Source organism: Erythrolamprus reginae, chromosome 2 (genome assembly GCF_031021105.1).
Source record: "Erythrolamprus reginae isolate rEryReg1 chromosome 2, rEryReg1.hap1, whole genome shotgun sequence".
NCBI classification, from domain to species: domain Eukaryota; kingdom Metazoa; phylum Chordata; class Lepidosauria; order Squamata; family Dipsadidae; genus Erythrolamprus; species Erythrolamprus reginae.
In genome coordinates, this window is record NC_091951.1 from 111,065,479 (window position 1) to 111,087,889 (window position 22,411).

The following is a 22,411-nucleotide window of genomic DNA, read 5'->3' on the forward strand; positions in this document are numbered from 1 at the left end:
TTTTCTTTCAACATCTTTCAGTGCAAATTGGGTGCTCTGGGGTGGCGCTCCATTTTCACTACCCCACTGGGTCTGGGCAGCAGCCTACCCCTGTATTAGAGGTACATAATGGTCTTTTTATGATATTTTTTATCACTCTAATATTAAAGGTGTATAAAAATTCCAGAGAATGTGCACATTGTCAGCTATTGTTGTTGTTATTGTTGTACGCGTATGATGAACCTACCGACAGAAATTTTGACACAGTGACTTCAAACTAAATTACTGTCAGTCATTTATCCTGTACAATTTAGTTTTGTAAAAGGACAAATTGCTTCAGAGAGAAGCTGAATTTTACAGTGAAAAATCTTTTGATGTAATGTATTTTAAAATATTGGAACATATTTTGGATTTTTTTTAAAAATAAACTAGATTAAAACATGATAGCTCCACCTGTAAACTAGAATTATTACAAATGCAATTGTTTTCTTACCTGTTATTTTGTGGCATTGCCTTTTATATTTAATTTGAGGCTGGAACCATTGGCCTGTCATATCAAAAACTGGATGCCATTTCAGGAATGAAATGTTGCTGGAGATGAACATAAAATGATGATGATGATGATGATGATGATGATGATAATAATAATAATAATAATAATAATAATAATAATAATAATAACAACAGTAATAGTAACAGTAACAGTAATAGTAATAATAATTTATTAGATTTGTATGCCGCCCCTCTCTGAGGACTCGGAGCGGCTCACAACAAGTAAAGCATCATATACAAATCCAATATGAAAATGCCATTTTGGCTCTTATTTATAATTGCCAAACCTCCAACCAGACCTTTTGATATATTACAAATTGATTTAACGGTATTTTTAAAATTCTTCTAAATATAATCATTCCTCGAAAAATTGCCCTTCTAGCTGTTTGAAACCATTCAAATGCAAATAGAATAATAGCCACTACTTTGGTGGGAAAGTAACAGCATTCCGTGCACCTTTAGTGTTCCCTCATTTATCGCTGTGGTCCTTCAATATAATGATCAAGAATAGTGTCATCCAAATATAAACCCCATCAAAAATTAACCAACTAAATTCAGTGTGTAGTTTACTGGATGGTAAAATACCCTTTTCTTTCAGGAACAATGTATTAAGTAGGATCCATATATTATTAACACCAGTGAGTAGATGATGGACTGCTCTTGCTTGAGGTCTCTTATGATCATTTCTGATGTTTTGTTGTGAAGCCCACAACAAAAAGGATTGTTGGCTAACTTCTTCACTAAGTTCTGTAGCACTGCAGCCTCAAATAGGTTTTCTCTGCAGGCTGAATTTTTTAAAAGATGAACATGCTTCTAAGTACCAACTACTTAATTAGGCTTGTGCAGATGTGGCTGGTTGTTTTTGATAATTCTAGGGTTGTCTTTTTTCCCCTTCCCTTTCTTGCCATTCTGGTCATACCCTGTTAGCCTGGTTTGGCAAGCTCTTTGTGTTGCACCAAATAGTGAATAAATAATCACAGTTACAGAAATGTACTTTACTGGATCTAATTTATTTCACATTATTATTTATGTGCCAATAGACAAAAGTCAAATGCTGCAAGGTACAGTAGCAGATTAGCTGAAACACTTAACAGCCATTAGCTTTCATTCACTGTTTCTGAAAAGGCAAATATTAACTTTGAAGGGATAAGTAATTGTGGTTTTAAAGAATCGTCTTAACAAAATTTATTTAGGCTTCTTCCAAAGTTAGAATGAGAATCTGTGTTCTGAATTTTTGCCACTTATGGCATTTTTGATTTAAGCTCTTGGCTCAGAATCATAGAATTCATCACTATTTCAATTCTGAAATTACATTTCCTATTTGGTTATGGAAAAGTTTTATTCATTTTGAAAAACTGCATCACTGACGGTTATCCTTTAGATATAGAAGGACCGGTAGTACTTTCCTCTGTTTAAAATCTGATCTTGGCACTTATTTTTTTATCAGGCATAATACTTTGGTGTATATGCATAAATAGATGATAGATGACAGATAGATAGATGAGAGAGAGAGAACATAAAGATATTTATCAATACTGGTAGTGACTGCATGCATTCTACCAACTGAAGCCAATGTCTGTCTGTCCCTGGAGTCAATGTTCCTGGACATAGTTCCCTGAAAGCTGAGTTGTGCTCCAGCATGGGAGATTTAAACGCTCAGCCTTGAAGATTGCAATTCTAGCGCACAGGACCGACCTCTGCGCTAGAATTGGCAAACTTTGGCTGAGATTTTAAATCTCCCACGCTACAGTGCACAGTAAAGGAGGAAAGGCAGGAAAGAAAGGGGCTTTCCTTCCAGCCCCTTTAACCCTTTCTCCTTCCGGCTAGGATGGGTAAGTCCCTAACCATGGAAGGGGGTGGTTGCGGAGCTGCTGGACCGCTGCCAGCCCGATGTCCGTCTGTGGGGTGTGTGTGGGCTAGCGGGGTGGATCCACCACCAGCATGATGTCTGTCCATGGGGGAGATGGCAGGGTGGAACCACTGCCAGCCCGATGTCCATCCATGGGGGTGTGTGGGCTGGCGGGGTGGATCAGCCACCAGCCCGATGTTCATCCATGGGGGGGGGCTGGCGGGGTGAATCTGCCACCAGCCCGATGTCCGTCCATGGGGGTGGAGTGGGTTGGCAGGGTTGATCTGCCACCAGCCCGATGTCTGTCCGTGGGGGGGGGGGGCTGGCGGGGTGGATCTGCCGCCAGTCCGATGTCCATCCGTGGGGGGACACCAAACAGGGGCTGCCAAAGGGGCGCCGATGCCGAACGCAGTCTGTTCAGGCAGGGCAGGCACAGGCAGCCCTAGGAGAGAAAGCGGGAGGGAGAGAAAGGAAAGAGAGAGAAAAGGAGGGAGAGAAAGAGGGAATGAAGGAGGAAGAGAAACAAAGAAAGAGGGAGCGATATAAAGGATAGAAAGAGGGAGGGAGGGAAAGAGAAAGAGGGAATGAAGGAGGGAGCTCCATTTTTGCTACCCCACTGCCTTTCCCCATGTCCAGGCAGTAACCCACCCCTGCTTCTGATAGATTTCAGCATCACGTACTCGTAAGACCTGGACAATAGCTACATCAATTCAAGAAAAAAGGCATCCATGTTTTTCTGAAGTACAACCAGTAGTGGGTTTCACTTACTTCAGCTACCGGTTCAGAACTGTGCTCACATGTGGTGGTTCTGTGCTGTTGGGGTTGGCTCTGGCCCAGCTCCTGCCCCAGGGAATGGGGAGGTGGATACAGGGCAAAATTCAACATGTCACAGGCCTGTGTTATTGCCGACAGAATCAGTTCAGAGTTTAGTTTCCTCGGATGAAGAAGAAGGTGGGAGTGACTCGGCAGAGGAGGGCTTGGCACACAGCCCAGGCAGTCAATCTCCCTTATCTTCCATTGATTCACATGATGACGTTTTGGACCCATGCAAGCACAGAATTATGCATAGAAGAGACCAAGTAAGAACATATTACAGGAAATAAGGGAGGCCACCTGTGTTTGGGTGGGGCTCCAGTAATTAGGGCTGCTGCTATAAATAGTAGCATGTGGGTTTGGCTGTTGTGGAAGAATATCTGATCGGAGTTTGTCAGGAATCTTGTGTTGTTGGACTTTGTTGCTTTTTCATGCCTTTGAAACCAAAGCAGAGCAATGTGTGTGTGTGTCTCACTTCGTTGGAAGAAGAAGGGGTGTGAAGTTTCTTCACAGCTGCTAGCTAAGTACTTAATGACTGCTTAAGGGAAATTATACAGACTACCTGGTTGTTCTGGGAAGAGTGCTCTTTGCAATACAAAAAGAGTGCTTTGTTTATTTTGAATTTTGTGATAAAGAACATTGTTTTGAATTTTCAAACGTGTGTGTGTCTGAAATTTGTACCCTTGAATTTTTGGGAGGCTCCTATCAGAGAGCCCGGCAGAACATGTGCATGTGCAGATTGTCTGTGATGGATGTCCAGGCAGGTGGGTGGAGTCTCCCACCACCGCAGTTACTGATTCACCCAAAACAGGACAAACCGGTAGCAACCCACCACTGAGTATAACCTCATTTTTTCTTGTTGTAGTGGAAATGTGGCCTTCTAACCCATGTTTAGAAGCTACTTGAGTAACAGTAGACGCCAGGCGAGGGTTCCAGTTACTGGCCACTACCGGTATGCCCTTTGGGATCATCACAGGTGCACGCACACACACGTCGGTGTGAGAATTCACTTCTGTGTGAAATAAATGGAGTTGAGGCACTCGTGATTCAAGAATTCTTTATTTTCCTTGGCATAGTAATTTCCGTATCTCTAAGCTTGTAGCACTTGTTGACGCGGAATGAATAAATGGCTCTGGGTCTCTGTTTTTATACTGTCTTTTTTTTCCCCACTTGAAAACTGACATTCAAACAAATCTCCTGCTCAACTCAATACCCAATTCAAATTTCAAACTATTTACATTGTGGTAATGAATATTCAACACTGTGCATGCAGATTTTGATGATTTTCAGAGATTTCTTTGCTTCCAGACAAATGCGGAAACAAAAAAAACCCCTGAAAACCATCGAAATCTTGCATGCGAGAGCCTCCTCATGTGAGATTTCACTTGCTGCGCATGCACAGAAGTGAAATCTCATGTGTGTACATGCGTGCGCATCTCATTTTCCACCAATGGAACCCTGATCCTAGTCGTACCGGCTGCAACCCACTACTGGTATACACCATAACTTGGGGGAGAGAACACTCAAAAATCGAAATATTTTTGGTATGCTTGCCTGGGAGCAGGTCCCAATGAAACAAATGGGCCTTCTCTGCGGGTATTGCATTGTGGTTTGAATGGATGGGTTGGTAGTTATCAAAAACTACTATTTGCACTAGCAGATAGAGATAGGATGTCTAGAAACTACATGGAGATGTCATGTCCTATCAAGAGCATAATCTAACTCAGAGTCATTGAGACATTGTATTTCTGAAGTAGACAAGCAAGGTGATAAGAGAATTCAAGAAGTGTGAAGCACCATACTTCAGGCCAAAGTTTCTAGGGGTGGTTCCTAAAGGCCATAGCAATCTATTTTTTTTGTTTTTTAAAAAAATCCTTCATCAATGTTGTTTTCAAAGGCACTGCTCACCTAAAATGAATGCCTTCTTTTAAATGCCTTCAAAATATTACACATTTTTGGTACAATTGATAGCAGCGGAAGCGGAATAACAACACGGACACAAAGCTGGCTTTAAACTGGGTCATTTTTATTAATTAAACAAAATTTATTTAAATCAAACTAACATGGACCAGCAGAGGTCAACTGACAACATCCGGGGCAGAAATGATGTAATAAAAACTTCCTGGGCAACTTGGGGCGTAGCTCCATGCTGATCCAGGTGAAGGGGCCATGCCCTCACCTGAATCCCAGCCATGCAAGGCATGTGGGAGGTCTCGCCGTCCAAAAAGGAAGCCCCAAGCCTGCGCAGCCCCTTATAAGGGCAGGCAGGTCACGCCCCCAGTGACGTCTCGCGAGATCCTGGCCATTACAAGATGGCGGCTATGCCGGGAACCGTGTTTCCCCGGCCCCGCTGCAAATCCAGCTGGGGATAAAGTCACTGGCAGGGCATTCTTTTACTTTTATTCACAATGTATTGCATTAGTTGTTATATACTGTACATTATTTCAATTCTTTGGAGGTGAGCTTCATTTTTAATACTCATATCCATATATCTTGAAACTAAAAACCTCTGATTCACAAATGGTAAATTTTATTTCAACCTCAGAAGAGAAAGGTTAAATATATGCTTCACTGGGCTTCAATTACATTTGGCTGAACAAACTACTTGTTCTTATACATATCAATAACTTAATTACAGGTTCTGCAGCTGGAAAAGTAATTGGAAACGTAATATTTGTGTATGTGTACATTTCATTGTTACACCATTACCCTTACTTATTCTGAAAGTTCAGCAAGCAGAAAACACAACAAGGCATCTGCTAAACACACCAAATCTTATACTATGAAGAGAACAATCAATGCTACCTAAGCATGTAGTAAATATTCTAAAGCAGGGGGTTCCAATCCCTAGGCCAACGTCCACTAGTGGCCTGTATCTTGTTTGGAACAGGGCCGTGCGAGTGGTAGGTGAGTGTGTATGTTTATGTGCACAGCTCCACTTGAGCAAGTAGTGGGCACTTATGCATGAAACTCCATTAGTGTGAGCATGGGCATACACATCTAACTCTCATACTGAATCATTCCCTCTCCCTGCCTTGCCTGACTGCCAAGCTGGAAAGTTTGGGGACTACTTTTCTAAAGCATCCTGCCTCAATTTAGAGCTCCCTAGAAACAATTGGCTATCAAATGTTGCAGCCCTGGCCCCTGATTTAATTATACAACTCTAGTTTTGAAAAAGCAACCCTAGATTTTAGCACATAGTTACTCCTAGAACATTTACAAATTCTGCTAACTTTAAGAAGTTCAAACAAACAAACAAATAAATGCATAAACACTTTATTGTCATTGTATGTACATATATACAGAGTATACTCATGCAACAAAATTTGTGTGAGAACAAAGACCAATATCAACATACATAACAATCCGAAACAGCATGCTCAACCCGCCACAATTTTCCACCTTAACTATCCACCACCCACACAACAGACCAAGTATTATTGTCCAGCAGTTCACTGAGTGTAACCCCCTAGTACAGTGATGGTGAACCAATGGTATGGGTGCCACAGGTGGCATGCGGAGCCATATCTGCTGGCACGTGAGCTGTAGCCCTAGCTCAGCTCCAACGTGCATGTGTGTGCCAGCCAGCTGATTTTTGGCTCACACAGAGTCTCAGGGAGGGTGTTTTTGGCTTCCAGAGAACCTCCAGGGGCATGGGGGAGGGTGTTTTACCCACTCCCAGCTCCAGGGAAACCATTGGAGCCCAGGGAGGGCAAAATACGAGCCTACTGGGCCCACTAGAAATTGCAAAACAGGCTGTTTCCAGCCTCCAATAAAACCAATTAAAAAGCAACAATCCCCCCCCCATCTATGCTGAATTAGATGAAGATTGTTTAAACTCATGAAGTCTAAAATCCCACTGCTAGACTCTTACATATATTTGTCATTAGTTTGTCATTAGGAAATAAGTTAATACCATGCATCACGCTAAATTATATTTAAATATGCTTTGTTGATCAAACCATTGCAGTTTGGTTTGTACAGTAAGTTAAACCCTGAACCATGGTTATAAATCACAATGTCCACCCACTGCACTTGGTTATAATGTGGCTTTGTGCCAGTGTAGTATGCAAATTAGCTCATTAAGACTTAAGCTGTATTTCATGATAGCTTATTTCATTATGTTATGCCTTTCTGCAATGTGTACCTGACGGACTTTTTTCTTAAGATTATTTTTGACACATGGAGAAGCATGGCAGAGATTGTTTTTAATTGGTTCAGCGTTCCCAGGATGGAAGACAATGTTCAAAATAAATGAAAGTATTAACCTACAATCATTAGCTAGACATCTCTTCCCATCTGCAGAATTTAACATGAAATAATTATAATATATGTAAATATGTAATAATTGTGTGCCTCCCACAAAAGTTATCCTCATTGCTGCTGTCTAGACTTGCTGTATTTATGTCTTGCAATTACAGGGGTCCATACCTGAGATCAAATATATCTTTCCAATCCTGGGATTCAAGGACTCATCATCTTCATTTATTTTAATTTGCATACAAATCAGGGGTGAAATGGTCCTGGTTCCCTCATGCCTATTGGTCGTTGGAGAGCTGATCGAGACGGGAGCAGGAGGCTCCACCCACCCACCCAGATGCCGCCATTTGGGTTCTTTTACCTGCTGAGCATGCACAAAATGTTCTGTGCATGCGCAGAGGGTAAAAGAACCCAAATGGTGGCACCTGAGAGGGTGGAGCCTCTAGCTCCCTTTGCGATCAGTTCCCCGATGACCGATAGACATGAGCAAACCTGGAGCATTTCACCCCAATACAAAGAAAGTGGACATCCTTGCTTTTGCTTATTTTTAAACGAATATATGTCAATTATTATTGTATAAATGGGAACTTATACAATAAGATAGCTTTTATTTTAAATGTTCAGTGCAGGAATTGGTGGTGGGGAGATGACAGTTTTATTGCCTATATTTTTGTCATGTAATTTGAGGGAGACTCTCCCTCCCAAGACGTTATAAATAAATGCATTTTTGCCAATCTCCATTATCACCTGCTTTCTGGAAATGCACAGGAATACATAGCTTCAATAAATATGAGTATCTTAAAGGGTTTTTAAAAACAATTTATGCAAATTTTGGGAAGGTTTTGTATCATAAATTCAAATTGAATTCTTCATCCTTTTTATGTACATATAATCAATGGAGCTTAATCCTGAAATGGTCTTATACATTTTTAATATTGGTTCTTTTTCTGGTGCTTTCTTCTGGTGCCAGATAATATATTTTCAAAAGTTGTTAATGATCTATAAATATTTATACTTCTATCCAGTCCTAATAAATAATTTTTAAATTACTGATGCTGAAAATTGGCGTTGACTAAATCTTCTGTTCCTGAAAAAAAATGATACAAAAATGTACAGTTTTCCGTTAAATTCCTTATCTTATAATATCCTTGATTGTTCAAAGCCCAGTATAAAAATATTTCTAGCATTATAAATGATACAGAATATGAAACAGATATTTTTGGGATAAATAGTTGTCAGTATTAAGCCCATATTTTCACAATCAATTCCCAATTTGAGCTTTTTTAAAAATTAGGATTTTACATTCTGATCCTCTATGTGCTGCAAATAACTTGATTTCCAAAATACTGCACCATTGCATTTAAAAAGTATTTATCCTTATGCATAAAGTTATTTTGCAAAGAGTAAAATGAGAACATGCTATATAACAGCATATGCCAATCATTCCTCTTTTGAATCATATCCTACAATTCCATGCAGCACTCTTAAAGCCTTGTGTGAAATTTTCAGACATTCTAAAAGCTCTTCCAATTGCAATCACCCCCAACATTAATTAGTCTGGGATCTTCAGAGGGGTTCACCAATTCCAAGCTGGCATAGCTGTGGGTCTTGTTTGCTAGAAATTATGAGTGTAGTAGTTTAATATCAGAAGCATATCAGAATGGGAAAATTTGACATCTCTCAAACTGGCTTCCATCATACTCTACTTATTCCAAATTCTGTGCACTTAATCTAGAGGAAAAATAGCCTACAGGAATAAATGTTCCTATCTATAAATAATAAAAAAGTGACCGAGTTACCTCTGAGTAAAAAGGTAGGATTAAAAAAATAAATATATGTAGTATCTGTTTAATAAATTAATACATATATAGTTTCTGTTTTTTCATACTTTTTCTTCCACAATTTTTAGTGCTTCAGGATTTATAATAATGAGAAATGTTATACAAGTAGATTGACTCTGAAGTATCCATGATGGGCAAACATATATGATGGATGTCCATCATGGACAAAAATATCCATGATGGACAGCTGGTGAAGATGACAGAATTTGCAGAGACAGCAAATTTGATTTGTTTGGTTAGGGAAAAGACAATTTGGTTGTTTTTTCAGGACTTTAGGAATGTCTAATATGGAAGTAAGTAAGTCATGAAATAAACTAAGAGAGAGTAAGTTAAAATATAAATTAATTTATAATTTCTGCAAAGAAACATGAAAGCCACTCATTCACATCTTTCTATTTCTTTTTTCTTTCTTCTCTTTTTAATTCTATTTCTTTCTTATTTATTTACCTCCTTTCCTTTCCATTTCTTTCCTTTTAAAAAGCATATTGTTTTTATTCTGTTAAAATTTTATTTTATAAAGTTAATTTTTTTAAAAAAGGATATACAAAGTGATTAAATGAAACATAAACTAATCCAATGTAACAACTTAATGCAAATTCCCCCCCTAAAAATATGGTTGCAAATTCACAATTTAACACAACCCAAGATGTTCTAATTTTGCATCCTATTCTTTGTGGGGTATTAGGTTCTTGGCATTACTCAGTCTACACCTCTAGCATATAGCAGCCAGGCAAGCAGTTTGCAGGTTCAGGTGCATCTTCCGTTGCCCAAGTAGGAGACAGAAGAGGCTGTCTGAATGCTGGAAGGCCAAGGAATATGGCAGCATCACCTCCAGAGGTGGGTTCCTCCCAGCTTGGACTGGATTGTCTGAACCAGTAGTGACCTGCTGGTGATGACACTGAACTAGATCGGCTAGTGCTGGTCCATGGGCACCGCCATCTTTTTCTTTTTTTTTTTGCGAATTTATTACTGTTTGAAAGTTTTTCCTGTTCTGCTGCTTGGAAGAGGGCCCTCCTTCCTGCCCCCAGGTTTATACTGACCCTTTATTCCTTATTCCAAAGCCCAGCTGATCAGCTCCTCAGCTGTGTTTCAGACTGATTTCCTTCTACTGAGCATGTGTGGAATGTCTACTTATATGGCCGAAGTCTACCTGTAGGATCCATCTCTGAGCTTGATGCTTTCTTGCAGATGTTTCATTACTCAACTAGGTAACATCATTAATGCAGTCTATTTATTTTGTAGGTGGGAATCCTGTGCTATTCAAGATTTTTGGGTCAGAGTTCAAAATAAGTTCAGTTGTTTTGTTTTCCCCACCCTATATAAATCTATCAAGAGAAACAGAATATGTTGTTTTCCACTTCTTAGCTAAGTATGACAAGAAAGAATGTTATAGGAGAGGAAGCTATTAAAGCTACTAGTTTTTGTGATCTGTCTCTGATCTGAAATAGAAGCAGTGCCTTTGATCAAGCTTCCATCGGTGCATTAATTTACAACCCTGGATAGGTCATTAAAAAAAGAGAGAGATGATTGCACACCCTAAAGTTTCATGTAGCTTCCCGCTTGCCCAAAATCCCATTCATTTCCCTAGTGCAGGGGTTAGCAATATGTGGATCTGGAGCCACATGTAGCTCTTTTATCCCTTTGCTGCATCTCCCTGTCACTGATGGCATATAATTGATGGGGATTTCGCTTAGGACAGGTAAAGGAAAAAGGATGCTGTGCTAGGAGTAGACTCTATGGTGGGGGGAACTGGTCTCCTGGTCGGCAGAGGAAAAAGGACGTGACACTAGGAGGAGACTCTATGATGCAGGAACCAGACTTCCAGTTGGCTCCAGAATTAAATGGTGTGCTTCAGTTTAGGATCTTTGTGGCTCTTTGAGTGTTTAAGACTGACGACTCCTGTTCTAGAGAAAATAGAGTCAAGATTAAAAATAGAAAGAAAGTGAAACTTTAGGCATCATTCTGCAGTTTGAGGATCTTTCTTTTAAGAAGATGATTTTTCTAGATCTATACTAGAGGATAATGAAATTCAGGCACCACCAAATTATAGGCTATTCAATTTTCCCCACTTCTATGCAAGGTTAACCACCATTGTTTAGGTAGACTTGTAATAGTGAGAATGAGAAAAAATAATGTGAACATATTCTGACCATTGAAATAAAAGAGATTACACACACCCTTCACTGATTATCAGCATACTCATTAAAAAAAAAGAACCAAAATGAAATTAGGAGCTGCCTGTTTAATTACTCTCAATAACAAGCTTGCTAGTTTAGGGGCCAATTGGCTTGGTCTACTTCTCATGCTAAGTCATAGATCATGATTTGTAAGATACGGAAACTGCATTCACACATGCTAAGCCACTAACAACCAAATCCCATTATTATTTGGCATAATGTAGGAAAACAGGTTTTTTTAATGTGTTCTACTGCAGACATGGAACCATTTCAATGGATAATACATTGGAGGAAATGAATGACGGTATTGGCTGCCTTTAGAAGCCAAGTCCAGTAGAAGAGTAAAAGCTCTGTGGAACATATTCATTTCCAGATACATTTTTAGGACTTTATTCAAATACAGTTATATTAGGATTCTATGACCTGTGAGTTTTAAATAGATAATAATAAAGCTAATAAAGCTAATATATGCTGTTTTTTAAATCACTGTTGTTAGCCGCCCTGAGTTTACAGAGAGGGGCAGCATACAAATCCAATAAATAAATAAATAAATAAATGAAATAAATAATAGGACTGCTAGATGTATATCTGGATTGTCTCCCTCATTTGAGGAGCAAATATAACTGCAACTCTCAGGATTAAGCTTTCTATTTCCTACTGAAATAATTTTTTTTAAAAAAATGAACATAGTTTGGAACCCTGTAATAAGCAAATGGTTCTACATTACATAATAATAATAATAATAATAATAATAATAACAACAACAATAACAATAACAACAACAACAACAACAACAACAATAATAATAATAATAATAATAATAATAATTATTATTATTATTATTATTAATTAGATTTGTATGCCGCCCCTCTCTGCAGACTCGGGGCAGCTTACAGCAATGACAGACAGACCTGGGAGGCTGTGGCGCCAAATGGTGGGGGTGCCTGGCATCGGAGGGACTGTTGGAGCCGTCGGAGTGAAGGATTATACTAGAGCTGTCATTACCAAGGGGACTGTCATTATCAAGGGAAAGGAGGTTACTGCAGAGAGAGAAGGATGGCCGAGGCTGAGGAGAGGGCGAGGAGCTGTTCTGAGGCTGTTCGACATTACTGAGAGACTGTGCGGGATCGCGGTGAGAGGAGAGTGTGGAGAACTGGAGTTGTTGCCCAGTAAGAACAGTAACTATCACAGGGTGACCGGAGTGAACACCGAGAGCCGGGGGAGCTGTAGAGATGCAGGAGTCCGAGTTAATAATAATTTGAGACACAATTTACGAAGTGGGAGTGCCAGGCAGTGGCAACGGACGGCACTAAAGAGATCATTCTTTCCCCCAGGGACTCATTATTTAAAGACTTGGACATTTATGCTGGACTTTTTCCAGAACTTAATTGACTCATAGTCTGGCGCCACCTAGCTGTTGATGATCTAAGAACTGCCAACTAATTGATTTTTAACTGATTTCCCCCCCCCCCCCCTGTATTTTGGTCTTTAAAAATATTTAATAATTTGACATCCAGTACTAGTTTTAGAGTAATTGATAATTAATTAGTACATTTAGGCTATTTTTATATTTCTGGTACAGTGATCCCTCGATTAGCACGGTCTCGATTAGTGCGAAACGCTACAACACGGTTTTTCACAAAATATTAATTAAAAAATACTCCACGGTTTTTTTTTGCTATACCACGGTTTTTCCCACCCGATGACGTCATACGTCATCACCAAGAGTCACTTCTCTGTCTCTTTCTCTTTCTTTCCTGTCACTCTGCTTCAATCATTTTCTCATTTCTCTTTTTTTCTCCCCTTTTTTCTATCATTTCTCTCTCTCTTTCTTCCTCTCTCACACTCTCTTCCTCCCTTCTCTCTCCCCCCCTCCACTTGCCCACGAGAAGAAAAAAAGCAACCTCTGCCGGGCAGCTCCCCTTGTGCCCCCGCTTTGTGCCTGCCTCTTTTGGGGATTTTTTTTTCTTTTCTTTTTTGCGCTGGCGGCGGGAGCTGTTGGGGAGGGCTCTGCTGGGAAGGCCTCTCAGCTGCAGAGCCGAATGGGGGCGGAGGCAACAGCAGAGCCCGGCGCTGGGGCCATGCGAGGCTGTTCATCCAGGGGGGCGTGGACTGGCAAGTCGCCCTCCTTTCTCTCTCTTTCTCTCTCTTATACCACACCGGTAACAGGGAGAGAAAGAGAGAGAGCGGAGGGCACCTTGCCGGTCCACGCCCCCCTAGATGAGCGGCTCCGCATGGCCCCAGTGCCGCCCAGGCAAAGGGGAAACCCCAAGATCGCTTGCCGCTTGCCGTATTGCAGCGAAGGAGGCGAAGCAAGGCTCCAAGCTGCAATACGGCAAGCGGCAAGCGATCTTGGGGTTTCCCCTTTGCCTGGGCGGCGGGAAGACCAAGGGAAGGTTCCTTCAGCCGCCCAACACCTGATCCGCTCCGCAGCGCGGCAGCAGCGAGGAGCCGAAGATGGGGTTTCCCCTTTGCCTGGGCAATGGGGAAACCCCATCTTCGGCTCTTCGCTGCTTCCGCGCTGCGGAGCAGATCAGCTGTTGGGCGGCCGAAGGAACCTTCCCTTGGTCTTCCCCGCCGCCCACACGCAAACTCCACCATCTGCGCATGTGCGGCCATGAAAAAAATGGCGTGCATGCGTAGATGGTGTTTTTTACTTCCGCACCACTATAACGCGGAAATAGATTAGCGCGGGAGGTCTTGGAACGTAACCCCCGCGCTAATCGAGGGATCACTGTATATGTATTATGTATTTTTAATTTTTAACTATTTTTTAGGGATTAATGTATTTATGGTATGAATGAATGGGATTATGTTAGTAATTATTGGAATGAATGGAATATTGTGAATGGAAATGAATGGGAAGGAGGTGATAGATGGAACAGGGTGGGTGGGTGGGATTATAATACGTATGAAATGAATGAATATGATATGAATGAAATTTCAGGCACACCTGACACTGGAAGGGCAGGAGGTGGGGGAACACTTATCTCTGGGGTGGCGGAGGGTCAGAATATCCTGGTCTTGCTGGGGGGAGGCAGATATGGCGGAAGCCATGGAGCTAGCCGTTCCAAGGGAAGGAGGGATCGCTGCTTAATAATGATCCCTTGTTCTGGCTCCATGAGCTTAACTCAAGGCACTGGTGATGAGTGTAAGTCTGGCCCTGGGCTCAAGCTGTTGCTACTCAATGCCAGGTCAGTAGTAAATAAAGCTCTCCTAATCTGGGATTTGATCCTGGATGAGGAGGCCGACCTGGCTTGTGTGACCGAAACCTGGCTGGGCCCGGAGGGAGGAGTTCCTCTTTCTGAAATCTGCCCAGCCGGGTTTCGGATATGGCATCAGCCTCGACCCCAGGAAAGGGGGGGGGAGGAGTGGCTATTATAGCCAGGGAAAGCCTGTGCCTGCGTAGACTCATTGCTCCAGAGATTGCGGGTTGCGAGTCCCTCCTGGTGAAGTTGGACCTAGGGGTTCAGGTGGGCTTGTTACTCACGTACCTGCCTCCCAGCTGCGTGTCAACAGCCTGCCTGTGCTGCTGGAGGAGGTGGCCGGGCTGGCGGTGAAGTTCCCTAGGCTTATGGTCTTGGGGGACCTCAACCTGCCGTCGCTCGGCGGGTCCTCTGGGCTGGCACAGGAGTTCATGGCCACCATGGCAGCCATGGCCCTGACTCAAGTAGTGCAGGGTCCGACTCATAAGGGGGAGCACGCACCCGACATGGTATTCCTCTCTGAGCAACTGAGTAATGGTCTGAGATTAAGGGGCTTAGAAGTATTGCCTTTGTCATGGTCAGACCATTTTCTACTGCGGCTTGACTTTCTGGCTCCAATCCTCCCTCGCAGGGAGGCGGAACCGATTAAGTTGTTCCGCCCCAGGCGCATGATGGATCCAGAAGGCTTTCAGAAGGCGCTTGGGGCTCTTCCAGATGCACTCGTCCACAGTTCGGCAGAGTCTCTGGCTGAGGCCTGGAACAAGGCTGCAGCGGAGGCCCTTGACCGAATTGCACCGCTGCGACCTCTCCACGGCACTAGACCCCGTAGAGCTCCATGGTTCAACGAGGAGCTCCGGGAGTTGAAACGCCAGAAGAGACGTCTAGAGAAGCGATGGAGGAAGAGTAAGTCCGAATCCGATCGAACACTTGTAAGAGCTCATATTATGACTTACAAAGTGGCACTCAAGGCAGCAAGATGCGCGTATCATGCCACCTTGATTGCATCAGCGGAATCCCACCCGGCCGCTCTGTTCAGGGTAACCCGCTCCCTTCTTAACCAGGGGGGAGTTGGGGAGCCCTTGCAGAGTAGTGCCGAGGATTTTAACACGTTTTTCGCTGATAAAATTGCTCTGATTCGAGCGGACCTCGACTCCAATTGTAAAACAGAGTCAACTGACAACGAGTCAGTCGAGGTGACTGGGGCTAAACGTCTTTGTCCATCTGTCTGGGAGAGGTTTGACTTGGTGACACCTAAGGAAGTGGACAAGGCCATTGGAGCTGTGTGTTCCGCCACCTGTCTACTGGATCCGTGTCCCTCTTGGTTGGTTTCGGCCAGTCGAGAGGTGACGCGGAGCTGGGTCCGAGGTATTGTCAACGCCTCCTTGGGGAGTGGGTCATTTCTGGCTCCTTATAAGGAGGCACTTGTGCGCCCCCTCCTCAAGAAGCCTTCCCTGGACCCAGCCATACTCAATAACTACCGTCCAGTCTCCAACCTTCCCTTTATGGGGAAGGTTGTTGAGAAGGTGGTGGCACTTCAGCTCCAGCGGTCCTTGGAAGAAGCCAATTATCTAGGTCCTCAGCAGTCTGGATTCAGGCCCGGCTACAGCACGGAAACTGCTTTGGTCGCGTTGATGGATGATCTCTGGCGGGCCCAGGACAGGGGCTTGTCCTCTGTCCTGGTGCTTCTTGACCTCTCAGCGGCTTTCGATACTATCGACCATGGTATACTTCTGCACCGACTAGAGGGGTTGGGAGTGGGAGGCACTGTTCTTCAGTGGTTCTCCTCATACCTCTCTGGTCGGTCGCAGTCGGTGTTAGTAGGGGATCAGAGGTCGACCTCTAGGTCTAGGTCCCTAGGTCCCTTGTGGGGTGCCTCAGGGGTCGGTCCTCTCCCCCCTGCTATTTAATATCTACATGAAACCGCTAGGTGAGATCATCCAAGGGCATGGGGTGAGGTATCATCAATACGCCAATGATACCCAGTTATACATCTCCACCCCATGTCCAGCCAACGAAGCAGTGGAAGTGATGGGCCGGTGCCTGGAGGATGTTAGGGCCTGGATGAGTGTCAACAAGCTCAAACTCAACCCAGACAAGACGGAGTGGCTGTGGATCTTACCTCCCAAGGACAATTCCATCTGTCCGTCCATTACCCTGGGGGGAGAATCATTGACCCCCTCAGAGAAGGTTCGCAACTTGGGCGTCCTCCTCGATCCACAGCTGACATTAGAGAAACATCTTTCAGCTGTGGCGAGGGGGACGTTTGCCCAGGTTCGCCTTGTGCACCAGTTGCGACCCTACTTGGACCGGGAGTCACTGCTCACAGTCACTCATGCCCTCATCACCTCGAGGATTGACTACTGTAACGCTCTCTACATGGGCTACCTTTGAAAAATGTTCGGAAACTTCAGATCGTGCAGAATGCAGCTGCGAGAGCAATCATGGGCTTTCCCAAATATGCCCATGTTACACCAACACTCCGCAGTCTGCATTGGTTGCCGATCAGTTTCCGGTCACAATTCAAAGTGTTGGTTATGACCTATAAAGCCCTTCATGGCACCGGACCAGATTACCTCAGGGACCGCCTTCTGCTGCATGAATCCCAGCGACCAGTTAGGTCCCACAGAGTGGATCTTCTCCGGGTCCCGTCAACTAAGCAATGTCGCCTGGTGGGACCCAGGGGAAGAGCCTTCTCTGTGGCGGCCCCAGCCCTCTGGAACCAACTCCCCCCAGAGATTAGAACGGCCCCCACCCTCCTTGCCTTTCGTAAACAACTTAAAACCCACCTCTGCCACCAGGCATGGAGGAATTGAGATCCTCTTTCACCCTAGGCCTTTACAATTCTATGCATGGTATGTATGTATGTATGTATGTTTGGTTTTTATATTAATTGATTTTTAATCATCAATACCAAATTACTATTGTACACTGTTTTATTGTCGCTGTTAGCTGCCCCGAGTCTCTGGAGAGGGGCGGCATACAAATCCAATAAATAAATAAATAAATAAATGATAAAAAAATTGCTTGGCTGTTATTATTATTACTGTGCTATTTTATTGTGAGATTACTACTGCTTTATTTAACATGTCCTTTCATAGAATAATGAGAAAACAATGTCCCACAAGCTGGGAAAACAGGCTCTAAATAAGTCAGCTAACAGAGGGGGAGCGCATATGAATCAACAGCTCAACAGCCTGCTTCTGACTCCAGGGAATTCAGATCAGCAGAGATGCAACTGCAACAGATGGTCTCGGTTTGATTAGTCTAGTACTTCCCAAACCTGGGTAAATTATCCAAAATTAGGCAAAAAGTTATTTTTCTTAGAGTAGTGATACATGAACCCATTACCCAATCACCACAGGGACATTTAAATTTATTTATAGTGTTTTACTTATATAACATAAAAAGGACTTTCTGATAAGTGGTTTGGGATAATGAAGGAAAACCTTTGGAAAACACTGGATTAGTTAAAAGTCCTGAATTAAATCCATATACAATGTCCCAGAGTGCTCAAAGTAGTCTGACTTATAGCAATTGCCCTCGGCTTGCTTCCAACCACCCCTGCTTCCATTGGTCAGGCAGTCTGAAATGATTTCAAGCCAGCTTGCTGCCATTTTCACTTCTACTGACCTGGAAACTTTGAAAACATGCAGAGATCAGTATACACCAAACAGACTGAGCTCAGGATGAGTAGCAGAGAACCTGAAAAACATTATGTCAGTGCTTTGCTTCCTGAGTCTCTGTAAATCCTGGGAGTCTTTAAAAACACAAACACAATTAAAAGACTTTTGCATAAAATGAAAATATTTTCACCTTGATGAAAATATTGTCATTATTGACAAAAATATGGTGATGTGGGTGCCAATGGAACTTTGAGGAACACATAGCATAAGTAGGATACTACCCCAAAGAGACACTTGAAAAGCAAAATCTCATCTCCTTTGGTGAGAGAAGCTAAAGGAGAACTTTGTTAAAAGATTTTAAGGTCCAGAGACATATATGGGAAAAGACACTCCTTTAGATCTTTAAAAAGAAACATTATTGGATAGTCAATTGTCTACATGAGTTACTCCTGGTTAGGACCAGTTCGTCCAAACTGGTAGCAAACTGCTGGTAACATCACAATGACATCATAGAACTGGTTTGGTCGGTGCTGGTCCATGAAGGCTGCCATCATTTTTTGATTTTTTTTAAATTTCCCCCCTATTTTTTTCCTTGTGTGCATGCACAGAAGCTGAGTTTCCAGCACTGTGCATGCATTACCATCTTGTTTTTGGCATTTGGTTCGCCTGGTGCACCAGTTGTGGCCCTATTTGGACCGGGGGTCACTGCTCACAGTCACTCATGCCCTCATCACCTCGAGGCTCGACTGCTGTAATGCTCTTTACATGGGGCTACCTCTGAAAAGTGTTTGGAAACTTCAGGCCGTGCAGAATGCGGCCGCGAGAGCTATCATGGGCTTCCCCAGATATGCCCATGTTACACCAACACTCTGCAGTCTGCATTGGTTGCCGATCAGTTTCCGGTCACAATTCAAAGTGTTGGTTATGACCTATAAAGCCCTTCATGGCATCGGACCAGAATACATCCAAGTCCGCCTTCTGCCGCACGAATCCCAGCGATCGGTTAGGTCCCACAGAGTCGGTCTTCTTCGGGTCCTGTCAACTAAACAATGTCGTCTGGTGGGACCCAGGGGATAAGCCTTCTCTGTGGCAGCCCCAATCCTCTGGAACCAGCTCCCATCGGAGATCAGAATTGTCCCCACCCTCCTTGCCTTTCATAAGCTCCTTAAAATCCACCTCTGTCATCAGCCTTGGGGGAACTGAACTACCCTTTTCCTCTTCTAGGCCCATACAATTTATGCATGGTATGTTTATGTTTGTTTTTAATAAGGGTTTTTTAATTATTTTAAACATTAGATTTGTTACATGCTGTTTATTACTGTTGTTAGCCGCCTCGAGTCTACGGAGAGGGGCGGCATACAAATCTAATAAATAAATAAAATAAATAAATTAATTAATTACATTTTTTTTTTTTGCCACTGCGCATGTGGCCATGCAGTGCAGGAGGAAGTGAACGGCAGCAAGGTAAGTTAGAACCCACCCCTGATTGTCTGGAAAGGTATAGGGTCCTTGCTTGAGCAGGGAGCTGGACTAGAAGACCTCCAGGGTCCCTTCCAGCTGTGTTCTGATTGATTGGTGGATCTTCATAATCCACATTAGTTCCCATTCAACCAACAACCCAAAATAAAAGTAATTATAACATTCTTCTATCTATTCAGTTTTCCTTTAAGATAGTTGACATAATATGCATAATAGTATTTAATTCTTAATCAGGGAAGCTCCAAGAAGATAGAGAACAATGATGTGAGAGCATTCTAAATTTGATTATTCAAAGTCTGGACTTGATTTTCAAAAGTCTAATTGGATTCACATTTTCTTGTTTTTTTAAAAAAAGGCCAAATAATAGATACAGCAATACATTTAAAAATAATTTATATCAGGATAATTTGCTTTAAGGAAAATCATATTCCAAACAATAAAAGAAGAACTATTTCCATTTTTGTAATGATTCTTGGGCAATTTACTTAAACAGTTTTACAAATTAGGTGAGAATGCATAGTAGGGTTCTAATAGGAAGGAAAAATAAATGGCTTTGAAATTATCTGTCACTTTTAAAAAATCTGTAGAATAAAAGCACTGAACCATCATAATAAAGCAGACAAGTTTAACAATTCACACATATTCAATTGATTTATAATTACTTTCTTCTTTGGGATCAAAGGGTACAGAAGAATTCTAGACTCCAAACCCATCCTTCTATCAAAAATATTATACTTTGGATATAACATAGGCTTATGCACCAGGCTCACCTACATCTGGTGTAGATTAGTTTTCCTTTGAATATTGCAATAATTGCTCCTAGATATTTGATTAAAAAGCAATATTAGTTAAGCATTATTAATTTATTGATCTCATTCCACTTAAATGTTTTGAAAGATTTTCCCCGCTAGTTTCATATTGCTGTAATATCATAATCAGTGATATATCACACAGTGTCCAAGAAGCCAAGACAGCTTTCATTAATTACCACATTAGATATGATGCAGCTGAAGGGGAAAGGGACACAAAACATTAACCAAGGAATCTGATTTTGTTGTTCAGGTAATTTCAATAAATAGCATGATCTACTGTTATGAGGTCACCTGACCACATTCTGTCTGCAGATACAGGTTGTTTAGTAAAGCAGTGTAGGTACCTATTCAGACATACCCAAAATAAAATGGGTCAAGAAAAGACCTTTAATATATATTGTATTTGTTGTGGTTCAGCCTGAGTCAGATGAAAGACCAGCTGCATCTCTGCTGGCTCCATGCCCGGGGGAGGATGAGAGCGGAGAGGAAAGTGACGAGGAAGAAAGGCCTGGGAGCCCTGGGGAGGGGCTCTCTCAAGCCAGTAGCTTGGAGTCTCTGGAGTCACTGGAGTCATTGAATGACGAAGCACAAGCTATCATTAGTATGCGACAGAGATGCATAGATCAAAGGAGGAATCAATTGAAGAAATATTATCAGCGTTGAATGAGGAACACCAGGGGGTTGGGTGTGGTCCTCATTAGCAGGGAAGGATTTATAAGGCAGGCAAACTCTTTTGGCAGTGTGGAGTGTTATCAGAGTGTAGTTGCTGTTATCTGCATTGTCTCAGGGTTTCTGTTCCTGGCTCATGGCCCAGCAGTCTTGAAGACCCGTGGGAGGTGTATGTCTGTTATCTCAACAGCCTCGTCTTGGCTTTAAGGATCCTGTGTTTCTGTATGAACAATTGCCTTCATGTATCTCTTTGGAGTTCCATTGTTTTCCTCATTTGTAAGGACATTTTCTGTTGGCTTCTTTTCTCTTTACCATTATAAAACTGTGTTTGGATTCTACCGGTGTGTCTGGCTTATCTTTTTGGGTTGGTCATAGCTTCCGGAGTGACCCAGACAGAACATGTATTACTGTTCTGCTCCACTTGACAAAATGAAAATAATTGAAATGCTGCAATTCACCACCTCCAACTCACCATTGCCAACTCACTGCAGGACAAATTAATCTGACATAACTGTAATATTATTAATAATAACAGTATTAATTGTATTACTAATAATATTAAGAGAAAATGGGTCTAGAATATAGTTTTCTCATGCTGTTGTCCCACAGAGAGGTGGCTGCAATGAGTTGTCCTACTGCAAGTTTACCATGGCGAGTTGACTGCGGCAACTTGTCCTAGACCCGCAAAATAATGACCACTTCCCATATTCATCAGAAAATAATTATATATATTTCACTAAAATATGATACATAGAGCAGGGGTCTCTAACCTTGGCAACTTTAAGACTTGTGGACAGCTTTGCTTGTTGAGGAATTCTGGGAGTTGAAGTCCACAAGTCTTCAAGCTGCCAAGGTTAGAGAAGCACTCTTGCAATTAGTGAGCTTTATTTGTGCATTTTGTTTGTATATTATAACATCCTGATAGATGTGTTCGTATGTCATTGGCCTAATTTAGCATGTAAAGAGCCATACATGGGACAAGTGGTGCACACCATCAGCAATTTGATGGGGCTATTGAGGGCCTTGTTTTTATGTCCTCAAGAAAAAAACAATACCAAGAAGTTTAGAAACTGTTTGACAAACTGTCATACAAGGTTAGTAGCTTGAACTCAGCTCGGGAGGAGAAAATGCAAGTAGGTTTGTTCTAAAGA